The following is a 16,162-nucleotide window of genomic DNA, read 5'->3' on the forward strand; positions in this document are numbered from 1 at the left end:
AACCCATTACTAAAAGTCTATTACTTAAAAAGCTGAACAAAGCAGTCAAACCTTTAGTATCAAGATAAAAAAGAGAAGCCATAAGAAACATATCATTAGGAATAAAAAAAGGGAACAAAACTACAAATAAGATTTTTAAATTATAAGCAAAATTTGACATAATTTATTAATAACATTTAAAATCTAATTGAAATGAATAATTTATTTTGTTGTTAATTCTCACCCAAGGATATTTTTCCACTGATTTTTAGATAGAGTGGAAGGAAAGAAGGGAGAGAGAGAGAGAGAGAAACAATGTGAGAGAGACATATTGATTGGTTGCCGCCTTCATGGTCCCAGCTGGGGAAAGAATCCAGGACCGTTAATTAGGTCTATGTGCGATGCTCTAACTGCTGAGCCAAACTGTCCAGGGCTGAAATTTGTGGGGTTTTTTTATCCTCACCCGAGGACACTTTTCCATATTTTGTTCAGATAGAGTGGGAGGGAGAGAGAGAGAAAGAAACATCGACGTGAAAGGGACACATTGAGTGGCTGCCACCCGCACAACCCAACCAGGGCTGGGACAAATTGCAACCAAGGTATGCGCCCTTAGCAGGAACCAAACCCGGGTCTCTCTGGACCGCAGGCCAACGCTCTAACTGCTGAGCCAAACTGGCCAGGGCTGAAATGGATACTTTTCTTTTTTTTAATATCTAAACAGATGAAGACCACACTTTTTTTTTCCTTGAGAGAGGGGGGGGAGAGAGAGAGAGCGAAACATCAATGTGAAAGGGACACATCGAGTGGCTGCCACCTGCACAACCAACCAGGGCCAGGGACAAATTGCAACCGAGGTACGCACCCTTAGTGGGAACCAAACCCTGGTCTCTCTAGACTGCAGGTTGACGCTCTAACCGCTGAGCCATACCAGCCAGGGCTGAAATGAATACTTTAAAAAAAAATACAGAAGCCCAGCTGGTGTGGCTCAGTGGTTGAGCATCGACCCAGGCACCAAGTGGTTGCTTGTTTGATTCCTGGTCAGGGCACATGCCCAGGTTGTCGGCCCAATCCCCAGTGAGGGGCAAACAGGAGGCAGCCAATCGATGTTTCTCTCATTGATGTTTCTCTCTCTCCCTCCCTCTCCCTTCCTCTCTTTCTAAAAGTTAATAAAAGAATTATAAAGATATATATATATATATGAACACCCTCAAAAATAAAAAGAAAATACAAAATATTGAAATTGATTCTAGTAGTAGAAAAGCTAAACAAACTAATAACAATGGGGGCGGGGGGATCTACCCTTAAAAGACATAAGGTCCATTTGAAATGAGTATATTCTGTTTTGTTTTGTTTTTTAATCCTCACCTGAGGATATTTTTTAAATTTATCATCAGATAGAGTAGAAGGGAGAGAGAGAGAAACAGTGACATGAGAGAGACACATTGAGTGGTTGCCTCTAGCATGACCTGACCAGGGCCAGGGACGAACTGCAACCAAGGTACGTGCCCTTGACCAGAATCGAACCTGTGACTCATTGGTCCACAGGCGATGCTCTAACTGCTAAGCCAAACCAGCCAGGGCTGGAATTAGTATATTCTAGCAAACCTTGAACATGACTCTTCCAGAGAAAAATTAGAAAGCATCCCCATTTACTTTATGAGGCTAATATAACTCTGATACCAATATAATACAACAACAAAACAGAAAAAAAACTAAGAATAATATAAATACAAAAAACATAAGTCAATCTTACTGAACACAGATACAACTTTTATAGAGAAAATATGAGCAGCAATATATTAAAATATTGATATATTCTGATTAAGTAGGGCTTATCCTAGGAATTCAAAATTGGTTCAGTATTAGAAAAAAGCCACTAATTTAGTTATCTGCATTAAGAAAGCCAATAAAAAAATGTTTTTAGGAGATTTCTTGCCCCTCCCAAAAAAGGCAAGCAATGAAACTTAGTATTTACTTCTGTTAAAAGGAACAAATAAAACCTTTAGAAGCAAACAAGAAATAGAAAGAAATTTACTTAATTTAATAAAGGATGTCTCCTAGAAACCTACAGTAATCACCATACAAATAAATAAATATAAGAAACATTCCCATTTAAGTGAGGGACAAGAAAAGGATAATTATTACTACCATAAACATTCTGTAAAAGATAATGCAAAAAGGCAAAATGAAGAAAATTAATATAAAATATTGATGGAAAATAGGTAAAACTAATTATTTGCAAGTGTACCTAGAAAATTCAAGATAATCAACTGACAGACTAATTGAAAACTGAGTTCAGCAAGATTTCTGGATACAAAATAACATGCAGAAATCAATAACTTTTCTATGTATTATCAATAACCAATTCGAAAATATAGTAGGAACGGAGATTCTACTCACAATAGCTGTTAATGCCATGAGCAAACCAAACTAAATGTATAAGATCTAAATGAAGAAAATTCTAAAGCTTTATATAATACAAGAAAAAGGGGGGAACTGTATCTTGTCCCTGGATAGGAAGACTCAATATTGTAAAGATGTTAATTCTTCCCAGATTAATCAACAAATTCATTGCAATGCCTACCAAAACTTCTATAGAATGTTTTATGAAATTTGACAAGATATTTTTAAAAATCCTCACCAGAGGATATATTCATCAACTTCAGAGAGGGAGGGAGGGAGGGACAGAGAGAGAAACATCAATTCAAAAGAAAAATATCACTTGGCTGTCTCCCACACATGCCCCAACCTGGGATCAAATCTGCAACTCTCTGGCATAAGGGACAATGCTCCAACCAAACTGAGCCACCTGGCCAGGGCAAGATAATTTAAAAATTCAACTAGAAGATAAAATGTTCAAGAAGAGCCAAGGAAATTTAAATCAAAACACAATTAAAAATATAGAAATTAAAGGATTATGGTATTTAATCTGACTGGAATAGATGCATAAATCAATAAAATAAAAGAAGTTAGAAACAGACCCCTATACACTTAGAAATTTATGTTAAAGAAACCTTTTCAAAGTAGTTGAGAATGGATGGATACTCAGTAAGTTGTGTTGTGTCAATTATATTTGAAAATATAAATTTAAATTTATACGTTACATTCATATGCAAGATAGACTGCAGAACAAAATATAGTAATTCTAAAAAGCTACTTTAATCAGAAGTAATATACAAAATATATTAACTAACATGAAATGCATAAAAGAAATGACTGATATACAACTGTATAAAAATGAACCCTGCCCAGGTGGCTCAGTTGGTTGGAGCATTGTCCCATACATCGAAAGGATTGTGGGTTTGATTCCCAGCAAGGACACATATCTAGGTTGTGACTTTGCTCCCCGGTCAGGAAGCATATGGAAGGAAACTGATTAATATTTCTCTCTCATATCAATGTTTCTCTCTCTAATATCATTAAACATATCCTTGGGTGAGGATAAGAGGAAAAAAAATAGTGTTGCTTACACCTTTATTCCTGGCCACAGCTGCAGCAGGTGGCAGTGCATTAGTGGAATCTGAGTGGTGGGAGAACCTGGAGATCAGCTGCCTCAGGTGCCTTTACACTATCTGGAAGTAGGTAATGCAGTGAATAGTCACTGTGCAAGCCCAGCTCCTGTATCTGCACGTAGCAGGCAGGGAATGCATGTGCCCTTGTAAGCCTCAGTGTGAGACGAGGGGTAATAAGGCAGCAGCTGAGATCCTTGGGGGCTGCTGCACCTGTACAACAGCTCACACAAAGTGGTTGAATTTGATCCTCACATTCTGATAATCTGAAAGGAGATCCACCCTTAAATGGGACAACAACAACCAAGACCCAATTGTAACAGAAGAGCCCATATAACCCACAAAAGACACTCCTAGAGCACTTAGTTCAGGAGTTCAAGGAGACTGCATCACTGGGTCCAACAGGACATTTACAACAAAAGTCCACCCCAAAAAGACTAGGAGTCATAGCAATTCTTTTTAATACATAGAAACAAACTCAAAGAGACAACTAAAATGGGGAGACAAAGAAACAACCCCCAAATGAAAGAAAGGAGGAAACTCCAGAAAAAGAGCTAAATGAAATTGAGGTAAGCAACTTATCAGACATAGAGTTCAGAGTAATGGTTATAAGGATGCTCAAGGAACTTAGTGAAAACTACACAGAAATCAATGGGAACTACAAGAAACTTAGTTGTAACTACAGCAGCATAAAAAAGTACATATAAACCATGAATAAGAACCAATCAGAAATAAAGAATATTATATCTGACATCAAGAATACTGGAAGGAATTAAAGTAGGCTGGATGAAGCACAGGATATAATCAGCAACTTGGATGACAAAGTAGAAAAAAACACTCAATTAGAGCAGCAAAAAGAAAAACACAGAAAAACATGAATATAGTCTAAGGAAAATTTGGGACAACATGAAACATTAATATTAGCATCTTAGGGGTTACATTGGAAGAAAAAGTGAGCAAGGAAAAGAGAACCAATTTGAAGAAATATTTTTTAAATGCTGTTTCTTTTCTTTTCTTTTTTTTATTTTTTCTTTATTGATGTGAGAGAGAGGAAAGGAGAGGAAGATAGAAATATCAATGAGAGAGAGCATTAATTGGCTGCCTCCATGTTTCCACTGGGAATCAGGCCCACAACCTGGGCATGTGCCCTGACCAGGAATCAAATTGGCGACCTCTTGGTGCATGGGTTGACACTCAACCACTGAGCCACACTGGCCAGGCCAATTTGAAGGCATATTGACAGAAAACTTCCTTAACCTGGTGAAGGAAAAATGCATGCAAGTTCAGGAAGCACAGAGAGCCCCAATCAAGATGAACACAAAGAGACCCAAACAAAGACACATCATAATTAAAATGGAAAACATTAAATACAGAGAGAATCTTAAGGGCAGCAAGAGAGAGACAGTCAATTATCTACAAAGAAGTTCCCAAAAGATTGTTAGCTGATTTTGCAACAGAAACACTACAGGCAAGAAGGGAATGGCATGAAGTATTCACAGTAATGAAAAGCAAGAATCCAAAACCAAGACTACTCTATCCAGCAAGGCTATCATTTAAAACTGAAGCTGAAGTAAAGAGCTTCCCAGACAGGGGGGTAAAAGGCAAAGGAGTTTATTACTACCAAGCCAGTATTGCAAGACATGCAGAAAGGAGTGTTGAAAGAAGAAGAGTTTTTAAACACATTTAGGTGATCATATATTGGGTGCATGTATGTTTACAAGAGTTGGATTAATCCTTTTATTTATTTATTTATTTGTTTTTCTTTATTGGTTTTAGAGACTGAGGAAGAGAGAGTTAGAAACATTAATGAGAGAGAACATTGATTGGCCACCTCCTGCATGCTTCCCACTGGGGATCAGGCCCACAATCTGGGCATGTGCCCTAACTAGGAATCAAACTGGTGTTTCTTGGTGCATGCTTAACCACTGAGCCACACTGGTCAGGAAGATCAATCCTTTTAGTATTATGTAGTGACCTTCTTTGTGCCTTGTTATGGCCTTTGTTTTGAAGATTATATTGTCAGATATAAATATAAATATATGGAGAGAGAGAAAGGAGAGACAAGAGAGAGAGAAATATAGGCATAAAGAATATAATGGCAATAAATAAGTACCTATTAAGAATAACCTTAAATGTAAATGGATTAAATGCTATAATCAAAAGGTAGGACAGCTGAATGGATAAGAAAATATGACATATATACGCTGTCTATAAGAGATCCATCTGAGAAAAAAAAAAAAACTCACACAGGATGAGTGAAAAGATGAAAAAAATTCATTCACACAAATGGAAACAAAAAAAGAGGGGGTAGTAATACTTATATCTGACAATTAGACTTCAAAACAAAAGCCATAACAAGAGACAAAGAAGGACTACATAATACTAAAAGGATTGATTCAACCCTTGAAAACATATATGCACCCAATATAGAAGCACCTAAATATATTTTTAAATTTCTGCAGTAATATACAGGAGAAATAGACAGCCATACAGTAATAGTAGGGACTTTAACACCCTACTGACATCACTGGATAGATTTCCAGACAAAAAAAAATCAACAAGGAAACAGTGACCTTAAACACACAAGATAAGATGGATTTAATTGACATTTACAGAACATTTTATTCCAAAGCTGCAGAATATATGTTCTTCTCAAATGCACATGGAACATTCACCAAGATAGACCACATGTTAGAATACAAAATAAGTCTTCACAAGTTCAAGAAGATTCAGATCATATCAAGCATCTTTTCAGATCACAATGACATAAATTTATAAATCAATTGCAAGAAAAACACAACATTCAAACACATGGAGGCTAAATAATATGTTATTAAACAATGAATGGTTTACCAAGGAGACCAAAAAGTAAATTAAAAACTTCCTGAAAACAATTGAAAATAAAACACACAAAAACCCAAAATCTGTGGGATACAACAAATCTGTCCTGAGAGGGAAGTTACAGGCCTACCTCAAGAAATAATAAAATGCTCAAATGAACTATCTAGCTCTACATCTAAAAAAATAAAAAAACAACAACAATTTTTAATTTTTTGAGGTAACACCATATTGTTTTCCATAATGGCTCCACCAATCTGCATTCCCACCAGCAGTGCAATAGAGTCCCCCTTTCTCCACCCCGTCACCAACATTTGTTTGATGATTTGTTGATGGCGGCCATTCTGACAGGTGTGAGGTGATACCTCGTTGTTTTAATTTGCATCTCTCTGATGATTAGTGATGTTTGAACTTCCATTTGACCCAGTGATCCCGCTTCTAGGAATATACCCTAAGAAGCCTGAAACACCAATCAGAAAGATATTTGTACCCCCATGTTTATAGCAGCTAAGATCTGGAAACAGCTCAAGTGTCCATCAGTAGATGAATGGATTAAAAAGCTGTGGTACATATACACAATGGAGTACTATGCAGCTGTAAGAAAGAATGATCTCTTATCCTTTGAGACCACATGGAGGGACCTGAAAGTATTATCCTAAGTGAAACAAGCCAAGCAGAAAAAGATAAAGACCACATGATCTCACTTATATATGGAATATAATGAATATAACAGTCTGAGGAATAGGGTAGACCCAGAAGTACGGAAGTAGAGTACAGACTGACAACCCTCAGAAGAGGGGGTGGTGGGGGGTGGGAAGAGATAAACCACAAAACTTATATGCATGTATGTATAACCAATGGACGTGACAACAAGGCTGGGGACGGGGGGGGGGAGTGGGGGATGGGGAGGAGGGTGTCAATGGGGTAAAAAAGGAGAAACATCTGAAATAAATAAATAAATAAATAAAATCTGAAATAAATAAATAAATAAATAAATAAATAAATAAATAAATAAGAACAACAAGAAAAGCCCAGGAAAATACAAGGAAGGCAATAACAAAAATCAGAGTTGAAATAAATGACATGAAAACTAAAAAAAAAAATACAACAGATCAATGAAACCTAGAACTGATTCTTTGAAAAGATAAACAAGATTGATGAACCTTGAGCCAGACTCATCAAGAAAGAGAGAGAGGACCCAAATAAACAAAATCAGAAATGAAAGAGGTGAAGTAACAACTGACACCACATAAATACAACAGATTGTAAGAAAATACTATGAAAATCTATATGTCAACAGAATGAACAACATGGGCCATATGGACAAATTCCTAGAAAATACAATCTTTTAAAACTCAATTAGGAAAAATCACAAAACCTAAATAGACCAATAAAAACTAATGAAATAGAAGCAGTAATAAAAAACAAACTCCCAACAAACAAAAGTCCTGGACTGGATGGCTTCACAGGTGAATGTTACCAAACATTCAGAAAAGAACTTACATCTATCCTTCTCAACTCTTCCAAAAACCTCAAGAGGAGGGAAAACTTTGAAGCTCTTTTTACAAGTCTGTCCTTATTCTAATTTCAGAACCAGATAAAGACACTATAAAAAAAAAAAAATTACAAGCCAATATCTCTCATAAACAGATGCTAAAACCCTCAACAAAATATTAGCAAATTGTATTCAGTAATACATTAAACAGATGATATACCATGACCAAGTGGTATTTATTCCAGGAATGCAAGGCTGGTACAATATTTACAAATTAATAAACATGATACATCACCGCTGTCTCTCGGCCTGCTGGGATTGGTGCAACTCAATGAACCTACAACCACGTGCTGCTTGGAGTGAGAGGGGACTTTGCAAGAGAGCAAATGGTCCATTTATTTGCATATCGGTACCCCCAGGTTAAAATTATTTCCTTGAAGCCAAAAGATCACAAACTCTTATTCACATGCAAATGAAGCACCCAATACATCTGGGCGGGCCAGGTTTCCCTTGGGTCAGGTGAGAGTGTTTAACACAAGGTTACAAAATGTCCATCTTTCAACCCCCTAACCTCACATCTCCCCCCCCCCCTTTTTGTTTTCTTGAAATTGTGAGATTGTCACTGCTGCAGTGGTCAGGAGCATCATCACTTGTTTTTTGGTTTTCTGCATAGAGGAAACCATTCGCCAGAGTTCTCAGAGAATCACACTGAGTCCACAGGCTGAAAAGGGTGCACGGGGTCCAAGGTCAGCACTGGCAGGGTGTCACAGATGAGTTTATGGACAGCTTTATGGGTGGAATGCAGGGCCTGCTAGAACTGTACCAGAGTGAGGGGGAGCAGAGTGGTCCAGTTTTCACTGGTTCCTAAAGTAAATTCAGTTAAGGTTTCCTTTAAGGTCCTGTCATTCTGCAATAAGTATGTCCCTTTCTTAATCTTTCTTTAACTTGCATAGACCCTCTGCAACTCTCCTAGTCCTTTCCCTGACATAACCCTGAGAGCTTGCTTAATCTATCTGCTGTTTACACATGGCCCAGTTTTCCTTCTTGTCCTCCCTACTCAGGCCTACACATTCCTGCTTCTCTCTGCCTTCCCCCTTTCCCTGTGAATTTACTGGATATAACCTATATCTCAGAAGTTTAGTAAGCTTGGAGTAACCTAAGTGGGTAGTCTGGTGCAGCTGGTTGACTAAAGTTTAACCTAAAGCTTCTGGGACTAACAACCTCCCATCAGGCAGTGTCCATCAACCACTGATTCTTGGGTGGCTTGCTTCTGTTAAGTCAGGTCATTTTCTGACCTAGTATATCTGGAGAGGTCCCACTGGTTTTAGGGCTGCCTCCCTAGCTTTCTGGTTTATAGCAGATTTTTCTTGTCCCATTGGAGAGCCTGGATTAGGGCTATGAGTTCAGGCCATTGGGCTGAAGTTCTCTTCTTAATGACTGATACCAAATGACACAGTCCAGAGTTATTGCTGCTGCCTCAGAATACCTGATTTCTTCCTGGACATAGCTGCTCCTATCCATGAATAATACCTCTTCTGATTATGGCAGTGGAACATCCTTGAGGTCTGGGTGGGGCCATCTGCACTTGTCAATTACCTCCATGTAGTCCTATAGAGGTTTCTCTGGGTCATCATGCAGGAGGCAGGCTGGCAAGATTGATGGCCAACATCTTGTAGAACTTGATGTGGGACTGGCTTGGAGTGGCAGTGGCCAGCAATTGAACAGTCACTGAAGAAGATCACATTCGAGTAGGGGATATGGGCACTCCAGCATGGCCAGAAACAAATGAGTCACAGTATTTCTCTCATGGTCCATAGTTCTCTTTGAAGTTCAAGGGTAGGTTAGGGGCCCATTGGCTCAGTCAGGACTGAGTCTGCTGCACCAGTATTGTCTACACCTGACTTAGTCCTAGTCTTTTCTATCTCTAATCGGGACCTAGGCCTGTCATCCTGACCCTTCTTAGGGTGATCCTTCCCTGAGGGCCCTGTTTCCCTTAAGGCTGCTATTACCACCTTTGCTATTTCAGCCAATTGGGACAATAGGTGTAATAGGAGAACATGGTGAAAAGTGTCGAAGGAAGCCCTCCCCATGGCAATATTTGGGTCCCACCATGGGCAGAGGGATGGAAGAATATCCTCTGACCCCAGTTTTACAAGTGAACGCAGGAAAGGGGAGCATTGTCCTAGCATGCAAGTTTACTCAGGACAGAGTGTTTCTTCAACTCTCCAAGAGCACTTTGCGCCCACTCCTGGGATTCTTATTTTCAACTCCCCAAAGTTCAGAGAAGCCTGTTGGAAACTAGCTGCTGCCAAACCTGGGACAGCAGACAGATGAGCTGCGCAGGCTGGCACTCAAGGAACATGCCCATTCCATGGCCTGACACTCTCCCCAGGGAGCCCTGTGACCTCTGAGTGAGTGCCTGTGTGTCTGCCCACCCACTGCCCCTATTTCCCAAGATGAGGGGCTCTCCACACCAACCCCAGTCCCAAAGCATGGTGTCATGCAGGATGCACAGAGTGGCCCACAAGAAGGGATGGCCCCTGAAACATAAATTATTCTGTCAACTGCCTTTAGCATCCAAGCTACAAAATCTAGATATGGCTCTTCAGGTCCTTGTTTGATGGATGTAAGATCTAGCAAATTTTTTCCTTTTTGGGGGAGCTCTTTCCAGGCCTACAAAGCACAAATATTAATCATAACTTTAGTGAAGATGGTGGGGGAGTTAGCAAGGACTCAGCCTTTTTTGACTTTCCTCAAGTCTTCCACTATACCTTGCTTTCTCACCTTATTAGCCTCCTGAACAGGATCAAGGCAATCTCAAATTAGAGCCCAAAGAGTAAATGTTTGGGCCAGAAAACTTGTTTGAGCCTTTAGCTGTAAGTCTGCCTCACAGGCACTGCTCTATCTTTGCCCAGGTTTCTCTTGGGGTCTATTTTGGGGCCCACTATCAGTTTATGTGCCCTAATCAAAACCTTCCTCAAATCCTTCTCTAAGAATGTTTCAAAATTCATTATATTCCATAAATAAGTGAGATCATATGAAACTTGTCTTTCTCTGTTTGGCTTGTTTCACTTAGGATGATACTTTCAAGGTCCCTCCATGTAGTCTCAAAGGATAAGAGATCTTTATTTCTTACAGCTGAGTAGTATTAACAGTCTGAGGAATGGGGTAGTCCCAGAGATGCAGAAGTGGGGTACAGACTGACAATCCCCTAAAGAGGGGGGGTGATGGGGGAGAGATAAACCACAGAACTTATATGCATGTATGCATGAACAGTGGACATGGACAACAATCTGGGGAAAGGGCAGGGAGGGAGGGGGAGGAGGGAATCAGTGGGGGGAAAAGGAGAAACATCTGTAACAAAAATTAATTAATAAAAAAAAAATCAACATTAAAAAAAAAAAAGAAGAAGTCCCAAGGTTGGGGGGAGAATGTTTCAAAATTCAACTCAATGAGGTCTTCTGGTCACTAGGGTTACTATCTATGATTAGACTAACTGTAACAAAGTTGAGGGAGACACATTAGGGAGGCAGATGAGGACAAAAACAAGGAAGACATACAAGACAGAAACTTTTGCTTCATCCACCTGTCCACTCCCCACACAGGTATGGACTCACACAGGCTCTGCAACAAGTGCCATGGAGCATGGTCACTCACACATAATTAAGTTCACACAGTCACACTCACACACCATTTGAATTTCATTCCAGAAATTTCCTATCCTGAGTGGTGCCTATGCCACTTGGGAGGTAATCAGTCTCCCTTTCTGCCCAAGTGGTGGGTCTGAATGAATAGAATTTGCCAGATTTGAACCAGAATTTGCCAGATTTGCACCCCACCTAACATCTAAGGTTCATCCCAGAAGAGGAGAGACTGTGCCACATTTGGCCCTCTCACTCTCATCCAGATAGACCGGTCACCCAGAACTCACCTCTGGAGGCTTTACCAGGTCTCCTTTAATCTTTTTGGGGATATCTTGCATCTCCTCGCCACTCATCAGGAACCCAAGTAGGATCTTTGAAATCCTGGAACTCGGGGTGCCTCCCCTCAGATCTATAGGGGTCTGGCAGCCAGATCAGGAAAGGCTGTCCATCCTAGGCATCTAACCCTTAGTGTAGCAAAACACCAGGGAATCTTGCTGGGGCCTCCAAATGTTGTATCTGCTACAGGGTTCAGTAATATAGGTAAGCAGCATATAACACCTACCCTAGATTGAGTGGAGATCATAGACAAGTAAGCCAAAAAATATTCTCTGGGGTAAGAGAAGCCCCCATTCTAGTTAGCATTTTTTCAGAACATTGTTGCAACTGCTTAAGGCTTCCCCAGGTAACCCTAGAAAGGGTTTGAGAGGGGCCCTGGGACTGAGTCTGGGACTAAGTGCGAGTTTTATAATCAGTGTCCACAGTCAACTGTCATTTGGGGAGTCAGATTGAAGGGCAGGTCCTTCCTGTTCATGGTAAGGTTTTATCCACTGTGTCGCAAGACACTTGGGACCTGTAGGAGACAAAAAACAAGCATACCCCACCCCATAAGTCAGTAACTCTGCAGGACCTTGCCATTCAGGCCCTTGCTGTGGATCTTTGTACCAGACTAAAGGCTTGGGCCCTGTGGCAGAAGCCTTTTGTTGAATGATGTAGGGTATGGTGCAGTGGGATAAACAAATAGTCTAATAGAGTCTTTTAATGACCGACGATGAGATTGTCTGGTTTATATTTGAGTAGTTATTTTTTTAAGTTCCTGTTGTGCCTCTATAGAGTTCTAGGTGAATTTAGTGCTGGATCACCTTTGAGAGTATTAAATAAATGAGGGACCAAGTAGTGATACCAAGCATAGGTTGAAGCCAATTGATGGCTTCCAGTAATTTTTGTACTTCATTTAAAGTTGTCATTTTGACTGGAATGATAAGTTTCTGGGGGTGAATAGTTCTTGTCCCTATTATCCATCCTAAGCAATGCTAAGGTTCTAATTGCTGTACCTTGTCTGGAGCAATTTTTAATCCTGCCTCTTTTAAAGTCTCCTGAAGCAATCCATAGGCCTGATTTAATTCTTTTGGGGTACAGGCAACTAATAAAATATCATCCATATAATGGTAAAGATAAACAGCAGGAAATAGTTTCCTTACTGGCTAAATATCATGATGCACATAATATTGACAAATTGTCAGACTATTTATTATTCCTTGGGGTAGTACCTCCCATTGAAACCATTGCATAGGTTTACTATTGTTAATGAAGGGAACAGGAAAAAAAAGAGTTCTCTCTATCTGTAAGAAACAAAGGGATAGTGAAAAAATAATCTTTAAGATCTATAACAATTACATGCCAATTTTTAGGAATCATTGTAGGATTGGGAAACCCAGGTTATAATGCTCCCATGGGTTTTATAATAGCGTTGATTGCCCTCACATTATGTAGTAATTTCCATTTACCACCTTTTTTTGGAATTACAAAGATACAAGTGTTCCAGGGACTGACAGAAGGTTCTATACAACCTGCTTCTAATTGCTCTTTCACGAAACTGTTTGCATGTAACAATGTTTCCCCTTTTAAGGGCCACTGATCAACCCATACTGGCTCCGTTGTTTTCCAGACCAATGAAAGGAGGGGAATTTTACCAGTGATCCGTAGCCAAAAGGCTGAGTTTCAATAACCATTTCTTCTTCTTTATTTATTTATTTATTTATTTTTGATTAATTTTTGTTACAGATGTTTCTCCTTTTTTCCCCACTGATTCCCCCCCTCTCCCTCCCTCCCTGCCCCTTCCCCAGATTGTTGTCCATGTCCACTGTTCATGCATACATGCGTATAAGTTCTGTGGTTCATCCCTCCCCCACCTCCCCACTCCTTAGGGGATTGTAAGTCTGTACCCCGCTTCTGCATCTCTGGGACTGCCCCATTCCTCAAACTGTTATGTTCATTATATTCCACAAATAAATGAGATCATATGAAACTTGTCTTTCTCTGTTTGGCTTGTTTCACTTAGGATGATACTTTCAAGGTCCCTCCATGTAGTTTCAAAGGATAAGAGATCTTTCTTTCTTACCGCTGCGTAGTACTCCATTGTGTATATGTACCACAGCTTTTTGATCCATTCGTCTACTGATGGACACTTGGGCTGTTTCCAGATCTTAGCGATTGTAAATAGTGCTGCTACAAAGATGGGGGTACATATATTCTTTCTTATTGGTGTTTTATGCTTCTTAGGGTATATTCCTAGAAGTGGGATCACTGGGTCAAATGGAAGATCAATTTTTAATTTTTTGAGGTGACACCATATTGTTTTCCATAGTGGCTGCACCAGTCTGCATTCCCACCAGCAGTGCATTAGAGTCCCCTTTTCTCCACACCCTCGCCAACACTTGTTGTTTGATGATTTGTTGACAGTGGCCATTCTGACAGGTGTGAGGTGATACCTCATTGTTGTTTTGATTTGCATCTCTCTGATGATTAGTGATGATGAGCATTTCTTAATATGTTTCTTAGCCATTTGTATGTCCTGTTTGGAGAGGTGTCTATTTAGTTCCTCTGCCCATTTTTTAATTGGATTCTTTGTCTTCCTTTTGTGGAGTTCTATGAGCACTCTCTATGTATTGGAAATTAACCCCTTATCTGATATATCATTGGCAATTATGCTCTCCCATACAGTGGGTAGCCTTTCCGTTTTGATGATTATATCTTTCGCTGTGCAGAAGCTTTTTAGTTTGATGTAGTCCCATGTGTTCATTTTCTCCGTTGTTTCTATTGCCTTAGGTGATGTGTCAGTAAAAATTCTGCTGCGTATGATGTCTGAAATTTTGTTGTCTACAGTCTCTTCTAGGATTTTTATGGATTCATGAGTTACATTTAAGTCTTTTATCCATTTTGAGTTTATTCTAGTGTAGGGTGTAAGTTGATGGTCTAGTTTCATTTTTCTGCAAGTAGATGTCCAATTTTCCCAGCACCATTTATTAAAGAGGCTGTCCTTACTCCACTGTATGCTTTTGCCACCTTTGTCAAATATTAATTCAGCATATTGCCTTGGGTCCATTTCTGGGTTCTCTATTCTGTTCCACTGGTCTATATACTTGTTCTTGTGCCAGTACCAGGCTGTTTTGATTAAACCATTTCTTCTTATTGAGACAGAAGATCCCTTCCCCACAAATTTAGGGGAGAGTCCACGACATAAGGTTGAATCCATCTTTTTGTCCATCTGGACCTGTACAGAAAAGGGAGTGAATACTTTGTTGAGAAGTTTTAGTTCCTCCCCCTCCTGTAGTTAATAAGGACACCAGGGCTTTGAGCAATTCCCATGTTGTTATAATAGAAATGTCTGCTCCTGTATCCACTAATCCTGAAAATAGTTGCTCTTGTATATTCATGGAGAGCAGGGGCTTTTGGCTATTAATAGCTGCAGTCCAGAAAACATCACACTGACCAGTGCTCCCAAACCCTGCATTCCCTTTAATTGTGGAGTTCGCTTCAGGAACCCAGTAAGGTAACAAAAGAAGTTGAGCTATTCAGGTTCCTAGTGTTAATACATGAAAGCCCACAACCTTAAGCATTACTTTAATTTATCTTTGAAAATCTGAGTCAATTACCCCTGGCATCACCTGTAATTTTTTTTAATCTTTATTGTTGAATGTAAATGTATTATATTTTTCCCCCATTGACCCCCTCCTCCCCACTCCCACCGCCCTCCTGCCTTTTCCCACACTATTGTCTGTGTCCATTGGTTATGCATATAAGTTCTTTGGTTTATCTCTTCCCACCCCCCCAACCCTTTCACTTTGAGGTTTGTCAGTCTAGCGATGAATTTGTACTTCTTAATCTCTTCACCTTTTTCACCCATTCCCCCAACCCCCCTCCCAACTGGCAACCAACAAAATGTTCTCTGTATCTATGAGAATGTTTCTGTTCTGCCTGTTCATTTTGTTTGTAGATTCCATTGTTGATAGATATGTATTTATTGCCATTTTGTTTGTTCATATATTTTATCTTTTTTCTTCAAAAAGACCCTTCATCATTTCATATAATAACAGTTTGGTGGTGATGAACTCCTTTAACGTTTTCTTGTCTGGGGAACTCTTTATATGGCCATTGATTCTAAATGACAGCTTTGCAGGATAGAGTAATCTTGGTTGTAGGTTCTTGCTTTTCATCACTCTGAATATTTCTTGTTACTCCCTTCTAGCCTGCAAGTTTCTTTTGAGAAATCAACTGACAGCCTTATGGGAACTCCCTTGTAGGTAACTAGCTGCCTTTCTCTTGCTGCTTTTAAGATTCTCTCTTTGTCTTGAACCTTTTGCATTTTGATGATGATGTGTCTTGGTGTGGGCCTCTTGGGGTTCATCTTGTTTGGGACT

Source organism: Molossus molossus, unplaced genomic scaffold (genome assembly GCF_014108415.1).
Source record: "Molossus molossus isolate mMolMol1 unplaced genomic scaffold, mMolMol1.p scaffold_m16_p_6, whole genome shotgun sequence".
Taxonomy (NCBI): domain Eukaryota; kingdom Metazoa; phylum Chordata; class Mammalia; order Chiroptera; family Molossidae; genus Molossus; species Molossus molossus.